Raw genomic sequence first — 15,256 nt, forward strand, 5'->3', positions numbered from 1 at the left:
ACGACTCGTTATTCGGCTGTCACCGAACTGACACAAGAACTCGACCGAACAGATGCACGAAAACACTCTGAAGATTTAATCAATTTGGTCACTGACGTTTGCGTATGCATATCACTGCTCTATATTCAACTGACTGACTGACCAACTGTGGCCTCACTCTCCATACGACTGGCAATCTCACTGTTGACCATCCATACCCTTCCAATTGACTCCAATTGACTTCATGGTAGGTGCCTCCATTCCACTCCTTCCAATCAACTGTACTGCCGCTATAGGATACAGCCCTTTATACAGACATAAGTTGTCATACCCACGTCATTTCTATAAGAATACATGATGTAACTCCCACCCAGCTCCAAATTATTACATACAGTGATGAAATAGCCTAAGGCAAAGTAGAAGATCCCAGAGTATTGTCATAGTACATATATCACACCCTCGCACTATATGTAGAAGTGAGAGATATTATTGTCAGTATTCGATTTATTATTATTATCGTCAGTATTTAATTTGTATATTTTTTCATTAATATTTGTAAGCTGGGAGGTCTCCACATATGTAGGTATGAGTAATTTGTTTTGAACAACGAATGGGAAAACACTGCTATATTGAACTCTGGTAATTTGTATGACTCATGCGGGCGTCCCAGTGTCTTATGAGATGTACTTGTTGTTGTCTATAAGTTCGATGGATCACGTGAATAGCCCAGAATCACATGAGCTTGTTGATGTTGTACTAGGAAAGTTCTATGACTCATGTGAAACACCCCACAGAGTTTGTTTACGTCTTGGGACCAAGAAGTAGTTCAGGACATGGTCTTGACAAGAGGATCACTCATGATTGGCTGGCAAGGATCAATCACGGCGTATCATGTAAGACCTGAGGTCTTTATATAGTTTGACATCACAGCGGAAGATAACTACAACTGACACACTGTACGAGAAGGAAGTAGTGCTGGATATACGGTGTTCGAGTGACATGGCTACAGTGGACTGGACCGAGCTCGATAGCTGCAGTCGCTTAATTGCGGCCAGTATCCAGTATTCGGGAGATAGTAGGTTCGAACCCCACTGTCGGCAGCCCTGAAAATGGTTTTCCGTGGTTTCCCGTTTTCACACCAGGCAAATGCTGGGGCTGTACCTTAATTAAGGCCACGGCCGCTTCCTTCCAACTCCTAGCCCTTCCCTGTCCCATCGTCGCCGTAAGACCTATCTGTGTCGGTGCGACGTAAAAGCAACTAGCAAAAAAAAAAAAAAAACAGTGGACTGGACTTCAAACGGTTGGTGGAACGTAGTCTTGTTATGTTCGTGGAAAGCTGATCGACAAATTGTGGAGTGCTTACGCATTAAGTATTCTAGCACTTGTGGCGGCCTGGCATTATATGTTGGTGAAAGCTATCTCAGACTTTCCATAATTTATGTTCAGGTTCAACAAGCGTGTGTTGCTCAAATGTATATATCTTTACAACAAGTGTTAAAGTCAGTGAACACAGTATTACGAGGTACAGTATGTGTGTGATGTTATAACTGCCGATTATGAGAATCGGCAAGTCGTACTGATATAAAAACAGTGAAGGGCTCTTATTTAGACATATGACATTGTTGAACGAACTAACTACAAATGGTGGCTTAGTTCTCACTTTCGTTTTCCCACTGTTTTCATTGATGTTGTTGTAAATATGGATTCTTCCAGCAATATTTTGTTTGTGTATTGTAAGTGTATTTTGGTGTTTTGATGAGGTGCCCTTGCCCGGATTTTATTGAGAATATTGTTAGATATTTTACAATCAGTTGCGTTATTGATGAACCTAGGTGCAGTTCCTACCTATTTAGTCGTTTCAGAATGTTAGGTAAGGCCTGTAGCAGATGTATCAGTACGCAGCATTATGTACACGCCCTGGGATATAAAGAATGATCATGCTCTATCTAAATTTGAGAGATCCATTCTGGTGAAGTCTGGCGCCCATACTATGGACATATCGATTAAATATTTTTTAAATTTAATTCATTTCAAGTATTTTATGTAGTTTTTATTTTATTGTTATTTATTTATATATTTTTATTCATGATTTTATTTATCAGTATATTTATCACACAGTTACAGTATTATCTCATAGTCTAAATGCATACAATGACAGAGCGATGACTCGACGGTTACTGTAACAGTATTGCACCATATGTTGCAATGTCAAAAGGTTTCACAAAATATATCCATATCTGATATTAGGCAGTAAGTCTCACTCTACATTATTTTGATGCAAGCACACACACATATATATATATATATATATATATATATATATATATATATATATATAATAAATGAAATACAATCAAGCAAGCGGTAATTAATTAATACATAGCGAAATCAGATTACAGAACTGAATCAAACAATAATAATAATAATAATAGTTACAATAATAATAATAATAATACCGATATAATAATAATAATAGAGAGAAATATGTGTAACGGAATTTGAACCGTTACAACTGAAAACTATCTTCAGGGCTGCCGAGAGTGGGGTCCAGAATATCAGTAATAATAATAATAATAATAATAATAATAATAATAATAATAATAATAATAATAATAATAATATACTGGTCCGTCGTCAAAATGTGCGGACCGCGCTGGAAACGGTTCCTGTCCGGGTAATGACTACGATTGCAGTCCGGCCGCGGGTACAGTACCGCCAAGGCACCCAAGACGACACACGCCGGATCTTCTCAAGAATTTGATTCATATTAAAAATATTTAAAGGAAAAGATGGCAAAGATGTAAGAAACCAGCTGACCGGGTGGTAAACCTGAACCTATCCCGGGAAGTACGAAATCGATTGCTGGAAAGAAAGATTGAAGACACAAGACCGCTACTTGGCGGTAAATTACATCTACTGCCATTGTCATTGCTGACAATGTGACCAGCACCATCGTTGCGTGTAGGCAAGTGCGCGAGATTTCTGGCGATACGAATGATATACGTCCATGCATTATTGACCTTATTATAGAGGTGAACAATTGCACGGTCAGTGTCATTCCTACCGTTTATTTCAAATGTGTTTAAATTTGTATTAATATACCGGTACCAGGAGAATCTACTGTAATCTATCTCTATGTTCTCCAAAGGAAAAGATGGCTGTTGAAAACGAACCCAGGACAGATTAAAAATGAACAGTTTGTGTTCAGAATAAGTACATTATGGACAGTAAAATCAATTGGTCTCAACTCCTTTTTAAACCCACCGCGGTTAAAGTGATTTCTTTCACTTCTCCCGCCCTTCGTTGGATTTTCCGAGAATACGTGTTTCTTTAATTTTAAATCAGATTCCAAATACCAGTTTTCACGTCTGCAGAATCTTTCGTTTTTGAGATAATAGTATCCTCATACAAATAATTCAACTCATTTTACAATTCCCGCCCCCTTGGGTGGATTTCCGAAAAAAACTTATTTCTTTATGGTAACTGAGTCATTACTATTTACAGAGTTATTTACATAATTTACTTTTTCTGGCACTTCGAAGATCGAGTCCGATGGTACCGGGAGACAACACATTCAGCACTGCCAGGATGACAAGCCACGTTTAATTTTATGGTAATCCGATGGATATATTTTGGCGCAGGTCTTATGCGTGGACATTTCACACGACACACACTTCACGTACAGCTGACTGATGCTGCCATTAGAACAGCAAATATGACATTCAGTGTTACTCAAATTTCTGTTTGGAGGTCCTGGATTTGATTCTACACCTCCACACGCAGCTATGGTCAGGAGAATGAGGTGAAATGTTGATGAGGATGGTCTGGCAATCCCACGCCTGGCTTGAAGCGCACTACCAGTACCAGCGGCCGCGTACACATTTTCACTGGCGCACAATGTTAAGCACGATATTTTATAATTTTTCACAATTAGCAACTTCTCTTAGAGGACTGAACCGCTAAGATACTCACTGAACACCCCACTGCTAAAGATCACTTTGTTACTTCCACACGTGATGCGTTTAAGCCCTATAAACAACAAGAAAATACGAGGCACTTGGAACACTACATGTCGACCTGCCGCCATGGAAGAAGGAAAAAGGACATGATGTAACCGTTCATCACCATGCCATAGGCATGTTAGGAGGTTTAGTCAATCATGTATGCCGTTTTCCGCAACATTCTGCGTCATATAATGTCGCAATTAGCAGTCTACGTGCCAAACCGGGATGCGAGTTGCGATACGCAGGCCCGAAGGAAGCAGTTTTCAGCGCTGTATCGAGAAAAGGATAGCGCATTACTGCTGAACCTTGAAATCGCGCTCTCTTTCATGCGAGCGAGGAGGAGAGATGACGCTACGCGTGGAAATGCAGGTTGTCGGAGAGTAGGATGAATTAAGGTGTGTTAACTCCCAAGAAATAAATATCTCTTACTAATTCAACACCGCATTCACTGGTGCCACTTCACCATAATTAACTAAAAAGAGGAAGAAAAAGAAGAACCCCTTCGTCTGAGATAATCTATGGAAATTTATAGGTCAGGTCTCATTCGAACCGATGTATTTAATGCTAATTGTTGATGCATATAAATGCAATACTTTAATACTGGATCGGTAATGACGCCTGTCATATATTGTTACGCAGAATAAAGATGACTGCCGAGATCTGGCACGTGTGGAAAAAAGTGGGAGGTCTTGCGAGATGAACCATTACGCATGAATTTATAAAAGGACGCTTTTGAGATTGTGAATGACCCGCTGATCGTATTGATTTTAAACGAAATAAGTATAAAATAGAGGTCACAAGCTATAATTTGATCGCTTTCACGTCACTGTAAGATTCCGTTTACCGGAGCTCCATTTCGACCAAGGGCGTGGTTTGCCTCCTCCACAACCACTCAGCCCAGATACTATAAATATGACCCGGACTTAGGTGCAGGATCCTATTGTAATTTGTGTAGCCGCAGTACTCATGTGTTAGTAGTGAATTATGGATATCAGTGCATGAAGTGCTGTGTTGAGGAAGAAAAACACATCATACGGTGTAAAATATCGCGAAATAAGCCGTGTGGTACAAGATAAAGTACAACATTTAATCATTTAAACATCGACGACAGTTAGTCACGGCTTATGATGCAATCATCAAATTAAGGGCAAACGCATCAGGTTGTTTAGAAGTAGTGAGACAGCTAATTACGTTCAGTAATTAAAAGTGACCGATCTAAAGCATTTTAAGAGTGAGTGACGTTCAGTAATATTAAAGAACGGTATTCCTGATAAAATTATCGTTTGTATACTCCATGGACACTCGTGGTGATAGTCAGACTCTGTGATCAATGGGGAAATTAATAGTGATTTATACAAACTTGTCACTATTTGGATTAATCTATTTAAAATTATTAGTGGATCTAATCACCAGTAGATTCTTTGGAAGCACATAAACAGTGTTTAGTAACTGATTTTCCCATTTTTGCCTGTATGTTCGTGAGTGATCATCGAACCCGAGGACTGGAGCCTACGAGAAACGCGCCTAAGTGCCTGCAGTCATTTCTTCAAGGAACGTCTACAGACTCCAATAAGAAGACCACAGTTCGAGACATGGATCATGTCAGGATGAAGAGGAACCAAGGACTATCAAAGAGAGGAGCAGTCATCATGATGGTTAAAAATCTCAAGTGTACCTCGAGATGACAGCAAATCATATCCAGCATCCGATGGGTACATTTAATTTGGATATATTAAACCACGAGATTTGCATGCCAGTAGCAATTTTATTTTGTAAATATTAAAATGTTATAATTAATAATACTAAATGTAGGGAACACTATACGCGTGTTACTGGGAAAAGATTATTTATTATTTTAATTAGGATTTCTTTGTGATTCAAGAATAATCATTGATATTTTAGTGGGCTTATTTGCATGAATTAGTATGTAGATCCTATAAATTCTTAGTGCATATGAAGCACATATTTTGAAAAGAATAGCGCTTTAGCTAAATTTATATTTTCCTCGTAATGTTACTATCTGGTAAAGATTTTCATAGTGATTTGAATGTAGACTATATGTTTGCTTCAAGGTGATTCGGGTATTTATAAATCCCATGTAATAATAAATGATCATTGAAGATGTTCAAACCGACGTAATATGTGAATTATATAGATACGCGAGTGGAATTGAATTAGTTAAATAACCTGTGAGAATGGAGTCTTCTCTGTAAATTAATAGAACGGATTTGAGATGCAGTGGTATGATGTGGGAAGGTGAGGCTTGTGAAATGTGCGAGATGTTGGAATGATAAAGAATTATCATAATTATGGCTGTCGCGATGTATTGAATTAGGCTGAATATATACCCAGATAATAAATAATAAGAAGTGTTGGCTCTCAAATGATTGCGTACTTGAGAACGAGCCAAGATGACAGAAAGAAAGAAAGAAAGAAAGAAAGAAAGAAAGAAAGAAGGAAAGAAAGAAAGAGAAAGAAAGAAAGAAAGAAAGAAAGAAAGAAAGAAAGAAAGAAAGAATACAAGGCGTCTTTGTAGCCGCAGAACAGGACACACAGCCATTGTCATAGAACGACGGATTTACGATGTAAGGGCTTGCACCGTCTGAAGGGAACCTGATACTATGGCTTGATTAGGCCATATCTTCAAGATGTATTGTGTGCTATATGTTTGATATTTTTCTATGTAATGTGTTTACGTGTTTTATTATTCCCAAGTGTTTTATGGTGATGGGTTCGATACCAGAGTTGGTCTATTTTACTTTGAATATAATAGGAATAGGAAAACCCAGGATACGCGTATATGTTCAGTGTAATATGTAATTGTTGTGGTCAAATAGACCATGTGTTTGATATACGGCGATGCAATCTCGTGCGTTAAAAAGAAAATGTACTAATAAGATGCATAAATTCCACAACCATGATAGTTAATTAACGATATGATTTAACGAGAAAGTGCCATTTTTGATCAGCCTATTTAAGTAATAGATACCATCGAGTATCACTGTTTTAGATAAATAAAACTACGCATGTGAAATATGTATATAATATCAGTGCGTATTAATCAAATGATTTAAGGTATGCCAAGCGACAACTACAACTGTGAATAAACTGAAAGTACGTTAAGGCATAGTATATGTATAATTATTGCTTCAGTTTTGATTATTTCTTTGTTTATATGTTGTAATATGGCATCACCTCGTGTACTTACCGAGTGACTTTATCAGTATAATAAAATGTTTAGCAAATATTCTCAACAAAGATTCTTCTCATTTAATAATATTAGTGTATTCCTCTTACATTATAGAGAACTCTACTTTCGTAATATTTTTCTTTTACGAACATTCCATTGCCCATATGCTTTGAGCTCTGGCCGTTGACGCAATGAAAGTGGGGAGGATAAGACTTCGAGCCCGGGAAATGGCTTCCGAAGGTTCTCATCCAACAATTCCATTTATACAACTGTATGTGAAACCGAATTATGTAATTGTTGCCCTGATATGCCCGGGATGGGTACACTAAAATGCAGACTAGCACAAGCAAGGAAGACCTTAATTAAGAAAAGAAATTTGCTTAGATCGAATATTGGTATAGGAGTTAGAAAGACGTTTTTGAAGAATTTCTTCTCGAGCGTATCAATGTATAGAAGCGAAACATGGTCTATAACTAGCTCAGAAATTAATCGAATAGAAGCTTTAGAAATGTGGTGTTACAAAAGAATGCTGAAGTTGAGATGGGTAGATCGAATCACAGATAAAGACATACTAAATTGGATTGGTGGGAGGAGAACGATTTGGCAAAATTTGACCAGAAGAAGAGATAAAATGATAGGGCATATCTTAAGACACTCAGGTCTTGTTCAGTTGATTTTTGAGGGAAGTGTACGTGGTAGAAACGGCAGGGGTAGACAAAGGTATGAATATGACAAGCAGATTAGAGTATATTTGGATTTAGTAGTTACGAAATGAATAGGTTAGCAGAGGATAGGGTGGCATGGAGAAGGTGCGTCAAAACCGATCTATGGACCGATAATCCAAACCACTATTATTATTATTATTATTATTATTATTATTATTATTATTATTATTATTATTATTATTATTATTATCTTTACTGTAAACTATGCATAGTGGCGCTAATGCATCGATCGTTACCGGTGTGTAGCATAATTTTAAAATGTTGGCAATGCCGTTTGGCGGCAGTGCGTATACCGTCTCCTCTCTGCGATTCCAGTTTACAATTAAGTTAATTGTTGATTTCAAATATGAAATAAAGTGCTTTGTAGGACGATCTGATATGAATGAGATCTTATATATAAATAGCAAATGCTTGAACAACATTGGTTTTAAAACAGAAGAAATCGGGAACATCCCTTTATTCCATCTGCTCCTAGTGGAGAGGTTATTTGATTGCATATTATTTGTAGCAGTTAAGAGAGAAGGCTTTTGAAATTGTGTTCATACCTCCATTTATGGCAGTGATAGTTTTCTTCAGTACCTTTCCTCTGCAAGAATAGGTTTACTGAGATTCACTAAACTTGCTATAATAGTTATTATGCTACCTATCACAATATGGTAGCATTGACCAAGTTAAGCGACCTGATAATATATTGAAATGTTTTCTTTTGCTAATGACTCTCCCAACATGGACCCTTGCTTTAGCAATGTCTGCAGCGATAAGAGCCTCCTCCTTGCTCAGGGAACTTTTATGCCTTAAGAAAGGTGGTCCAATGAGGTTCACACACATTCTCCTACATTATTCTTCAGTTAAAAACCCTTCGTCAACCATGATTGCATCTTGAGGTTCTAATAGGTCCAAAACACCACTCTGAATGAAAATGGCTTTATCAGAAGCCTTTCCACCATAACATTTGCTGGGTGCCATAAATTTCACAGTATTCCCACACTTATAGTGCGAATAAGTGCATATCCTACATTTAAGACACTTACTCCTGTCTACGAATAATTATGTACAATCAAGTACAAGTCTGACATTTTTAAATTTCTTAAAGCATGTGGGATAGTTTGCCAAAATCTCTTCCTTATCTGGCCATACAATGGCTGCAGATAAAATTTGTGCAAGTAACTGGCAAGTTAATCTGAAATAGTTACTGCATGAATGAGGAGTAATACTAAACAGAACTGATAAACATTCATAACTTAAATTTAGTTTCAGCTTATAAAGTGTCAGTATTATTCTCTCCTTAAGGCTGACTGAAAAGTAATGTGTTAAGTTTGAATTAACCCCGCTCTTAGCCCCAATCGGTAATACACCAAACATAGTTTACAAAGAATTTCTGGGGTAAATGAATGAGTGAGTTTTCATACTTAAGGAATTTTCAGATAATGTCTTAGTACAATGCCCAGGAACGATTACTTTGATCAAATTACGAAATCCACGCGAGCGAAGCGGGGGTAATTGCTAGTCTAGGATAACCTTTCACCTCTTGTATTTGAGACCTTGTGTTTCGTATTGAACGAGTGTATTCCTTGCTAGTGGCTTTACGTCGCACGGACACAAATAGGTCTTATGGCGACGATGGGACAGGAAAGGCCTAGGAGTGGAAAGGAAGCGTCCATGGCCTTATTAGGGTACAGACCCAGCATTTCCCTGGTCTGAAAATGGGAAACCACGGAAAACCATCTTCAGTGCTGCCGACAGTGGGGTTCGAACCCACTATCTCCCGGATGCAAGCTCACAGCTGCGCGACCCTAACCTCACGGCGGGTGAAATTTTAGGAAGAATATATCTACTGTGTATCTCAGAAACGCAACATATTACAGACGTAATTTGTTTTCGGAAAATCCACTTGAGGGGAACTAAAAACGGGGAAGAATTTTTAGAATGAGCATATCTACAGTATATCTCAAAAACTTAAAATATTACAGAAGTGAAAATTGGTATTTTTAATCTCTTCCAGAAATCAAGAAATGCGTATTTTTTGTTTTCTGAAAAACCAGTTGGGGGGGGGGTGGGGGAGCGGGTAAAAAAATGACTGACAAGTGGGTTGAATTATTTGTATGAGGATACTTCCATCTCAAAAACTAAAGATGTTGCATACGTGAAAATTGGTATTTGGAATCTACTTTAGTCCGAATATGTGGTGTAGTGGTTAGTGTGATTAGCTGCCACCCCGCAGGCCCGGGTTCGATTCCCGACTCTGCGTCGAAATTTGAAAAGTGGTACGAGGACTGGAACGAGGTCCACTCAGCCTCGGGAGGTCAACTGATTTGAGATGGGTTCGATTCCCACCTCAGCCATCTTGGAAGTGGTTTTCCGTGGTTTCCCACTTCTCCTCCAGGCAAATGGCGGGACGGTACCTAACTTAAGGCCACGACCGCTTCCTTCCCTCTTCCTTGTCTATCCCTTCAAATCTTCACATCCCGCACAAGGAGCCTGTTTAGCAGAGCAGGTGAAGCCGCCTGGGCGAGGCACTGGTCATCGTCCCCAGTTGTATCCCCGACTCTGAAGCTCCAGCACACTGCCCTTGAGGCGGTAGAGGTGGGATCCCTCGCTGATTCCGAGGGAAATACCGACCCTGTAGGATAAATAGATAAAGGAGAAGAAGAAGAAGGAGAATAAGAAGAAGAATCTACTTTTACTTTTAAAGTAAAAAAATACGTATTCCTTTGATTTCAGAAAATCCAATTAAGGGGTTGAAAGAATTGAAAAATTAATTGAATGATTTTAATGAGGTTAGGCTACTTATATCTTATGAAAATAAAGTTGACACAAACGTGAAGATTTGTATTTGGAATCTTCTTTAAAATAAAGAAATACGCAATTCGGGGGAAAAATAAACTTGGGGGAGCAGGTGAAAAGGTGTTGAATTCCTTTTATGAGGACACATATCTCAAAAACTTAAGATGTTACAGTCATGATAATTGGTATTTGGAAGCTCCTTTATAAATAGAGAAATATTTTTGTTTTCGGAAAATTCTCTTAATGGGGTAGGCGGTAGGGTGAAATGAAGCGAAAAACATTGAATTCTTTTAGGGGGATACTTATTCCTCAAAAACTGAAGGTTTTAAAGAAAGAAACACGTCTTCTTTTGTTTCCGGGAATCCACTTAAGGGGGTGAAAGGACTGAAAAATTCTTTGAATTATTTGTATAAGGATACTTATATCTCTAAAAGCTAAAGGTGTTAGAGACGTGAAAATTGGTATTTGGATTTTTTAATCTCCTTTAAAAATAAAGAAACACGTATTTTGTATCTTCGGAAAATTGACTTATGGGGGGGGCGGTGGCTGAAAATAAGTAAAGAAGGAGTTGAATTCTTTCTAAGAGGATACTTATATCTCAGGTTACAGATTTTAAAGTTGGCATTTTGAATCTCCTTCAAAAAAAAAAGGAAAACATATTTTTTGTTTTCTGAAAGTCCTCTTAAAGGGAGAGGGGTTGGAAAGAAGAGAAGAAGAAGTTGAATTATTTTTATGAGGAAACTTATATCTCAAAAACTGAAGATTTTACACACGTGAAAGTTGGTATTTTGCATCTCCTTGAAAAATAAAGAAACACGCAATTTTTCGGAAAATTTACTTAAGGGGCTGAGAAGAATTGAAAAATTGGGTAAATTCTTAAAATGAGTCCCGGTGTATCTTCTGTATGTGTCAAAAACGTAACATGTTACAGACATGAAACTTGGTATTCAGAAAGTCCTTTAAAAACACAAGAACGCTTACTTTTTTGTTCCGGAAAAGGCACTTAACGGAGGTGAAGTGAAGTGGAAAGAGAATTGAATATATTTTTTGAAGATGCTTATATCTCAAAAACTGAAGATGTTACATACGTGAAATTTGGTATTTGTAATTTCTTTTAGAAGTAATGAAACATGTTTCGTTTTTGTCTTCGGAATATCCACTTAGTGGGGAGGTGGCGGAAGAACTGATGAAGGGGTTGAATTATTTTTATGGGGATACTTAAGTCTCATAAACTGAAGATGTTACAGACGTGGGAATAGATATTTGGAATCTCCTTAAAAAAATAAGCTTTTGTTTCGATTTCAGAGAAGACTGACTCACATGTACAGTCGCATGGTGATTTTAGCCCTAAAAGGCAATTAGACAAACATGGTTTACAAAGAGTTTCTGACCGAGCTCGATAGCTACAGTCGCTTAAGTGAGGCCAGTATCCAGTAATCGGGAGATAGTGGGTTCGAGCCCCACTGTCGGCAGCCCTGAAGATGTTGTTTACCGTAGTTTCCCATTTTCACACCAGGCAAATGCCGGGGCTGTGCCTTAATTAAGGCCACGGCCGCTTCCTTCCACTTCCTAGGCCTTTCCTATCCTATCGTCGCTATAAGACATATCTATGTCGGTGCGACGTAAAGCAAATAGAAAAGAAAAGAGTTTCTGGGGTAGATTAAACTCCATTTGTCGGTGATTGTTTATACTTTAGGGATTTTCAGATAATGTTTTAGTACAGTACCGAGGAACGATTACTGTTATCATTTTACGAAGTGCACGCGAGCGAAGCCGCGGGTATCTGCTAGTAGGCCTTTATATGTTTTACAATTTTGGAGATAGGTCTTGTGGAGATGATGGGATAGGAAAGGGCTATGGGCGGGAAGGAATCGGTCGTGGCCTTAATTAAGGTACAGCCCCAGAATTTGCCTGGTGTGAAAGTGGGAAACCACGGAAATCCATTTTCAGGGCTGTCAACAGAGGGGCTCGAACCCACTATATCCCGGATGCAAACTCACAGCAGCGCGCCCCTAACTGTACGGCCAGCACGCCCGGTGTTAAATGAGATTTAAATGTACATTTGATATTTGTTAATGTTAAGAAGGACATTCAAATAAAAAGGAGCGGCAGAACGTGAACAGGGGCGCAATTAAACCTCGACCGTGTCCAAAGATAAGAGGTACGGAACTGAACGAAGCCACAGAGCTAGTTGATATTAGAGGATCCTGAAGGCATTTAGTACATTCACAGAAGATCACAGAGTGTACGCTATAAGATACCACAGCCTATAATAAAGACGTATGTATATATGACGCAGTAGAGTCGGATGAGAATCAATTAAATGTAAACACGCAGATTTTGGTTGAATTTCTGCCAATGATTATACTGCTTAAATCAGAACTTTGTTAAGGTATGAGCGATTTGTGTGTTTAGAAAGTAGTCTTAGTAGGAATACATTTCATACTTTGCCGTTGAAACTATTAACGCCTCTCATTCGCTTTACTAGTAAGAAAATATAGTGCCCATGCTTTACGATGAGGAATTGCGAAGGCTCGTAAAACAACAAGCGTGAAGCAATGACCAGCTGAAGATATTCACTGGACGGAATGTTAACTTCAGTAACCTTTCACTCTATTCAACAGCTCCCAAGCCTACATGCTAAATGTCCGAGGCGAGGTATACCGGTTAATACATTTAGGAATAATTACAATAATGATATTTTAATTCGTTTTGTGAACATCTGATTTAAACATTTTTCAAAATTAATTTGTGAGAGGAATAGCAACACACACTTCTTGTTTCTCTAACTGTACAGCACTGGTTTTTTCAATAAAGTATTACCTCCTCGTCTTTGAATAATGTTATTATTTTTATGCCCCACTAAATACATTTGACGGTTTTCAGAGTGTCTGTGAATAACTTCAGCACAATGTCTGTACGCTGTTCAGGCACTATCTTCTAGAATTTCTTCCCATTTCGTAAATGTGCGTGCTCCGAATGCTCGAGCTATTCAAGTTTAACCCTGAAGTAAATGAAAATTAAATGGCGTATGGCTTTTAGTGCCGGGAGTGTTCGAGTACAAGTTCGGCTCGCCAGATGCAGGTCTTTCGATTTGATGCCCGTAGGCGACCTGCGTGTCGTGATGAGGATGAAATGACGATGAAGACGGCATAAATACCCAGTCCCCGTGCCAGCGAAATTAACCAATTATGGTTGAAATTCCCGACCCTGCCCGGAATCCAACCCGGGACTCCTGTGACCAAAGGCCAGCACGATAACCATTTAGCCATGGAGCCGGACACCCTGAAGTAATCTCTGTACAGGACATGATCTTGGCGGGGTGGAAGGTAAAGGCTTCCACTATCCGTATCCTCGGCACTTGGTGGAGTAGAGTGGTTAGCTCTACGCTCGGCCGCCTTTGTACCCAGGAATTAACCTGACACTCACTTTTGGTGTATGCTGAGTGAAACTTACGGAAAGGTGCATCTCCGGAAGTGGAAATCTTGTTTCTTAAATTTGTCGGCTTCCTGACGGCAATGGAACCCACAACCTTCCGCGTGAACATTATGATCAAGCCACAATTGTGCTAGTGGTACATTAGTTGATTCTACCTTGTGAACTGTATATTCCATGTTGCTGTTTGAGTCACTCATTAGTCCACAGGCTGGCTCGATACAGCTGTCCAACCAGGGCAGTCACCAATGAGTTCACCAAGATTATAAGGGTTGAAATACTATTTTTCTTCTTCTTCTTCCTTTTCTTCTACCGCTTTTCCCACACCTTGTGGGGTCGCGAGTGCGAACTGTTTCGCACATGCGACCATCCTGACGCCAACGCTATCTGAAGGGAGGTAATCACTATGGCGTGTTTCTATGGTGGTTGGTAGTGTGGTGTGTTGTGTTTATATGAAGAGCAGAGTGTTCAGAGAGACACAAACAATCAATCCCCTGGCAGAAGATTTAATCACACGCGACTCAAATCCCTTTCCCGGCTGGGAATCGAAGCTGGAACCTCTAAACCGAAGGCCTCACGTTGACCATTCATCCATGGAGTCGGACAAGGTTTGAAATGCTATTGTTTCATTTATTTACATGTTTACGTCAATTTCCTTCATTGCGGAGGCTTATTTTTGCTTTTTGTTTAACACACTCACACGGGCCTAACAGCGGCAATGAGATTGGACGAGGCTAGGACTGCGAAAGGAAACGACCTTGACATTAATTAAGGTCCAGCCTGATTGTTAGCCTGATGTGAAACCACGGAAAACAATTTTTAGGGCTACCAACGTTGTGGCTCGAACCTACTATCTACGGAATGTAAGCTAACAGCTACACACCTCGAACAGCGCAGCCAAATCGCTTAGTTTATGGAGGCTTTTAGGGTTGCCTTCCTGAGGCGGTAAAGGCGTGTTTTGTTCACCTGGAAGAACGTGGGTTCGACACCCCGTCTGGAAGACAAAACATTTAGAAGCGAAATTTCTAGTTGTGGAGGGACAGGTGGCCCTGAGGTTCACTAGCCTACACCAAAAATAAGTAGTGGGTGAACGGTGGCCTAGCATAGAGATAAACACATAGTCCCACTTTATGCTGAGG

This window comes from Anabrus simplex, chromosome 2, assembly GCF_040414725.1.
Source record: "Anabrus simplex isolate iqAnaSimp1 chromosome 2, ASM4041472v1, whole genome shotgun sequence".
Classification (NCBI taxonomy): domain Eukaryota; kingdom Metazoa; phylum Arthropoda; class Insecta; order Orthoptera; family Tettigoniidae; genus Anabrus; species Anabrus simplex.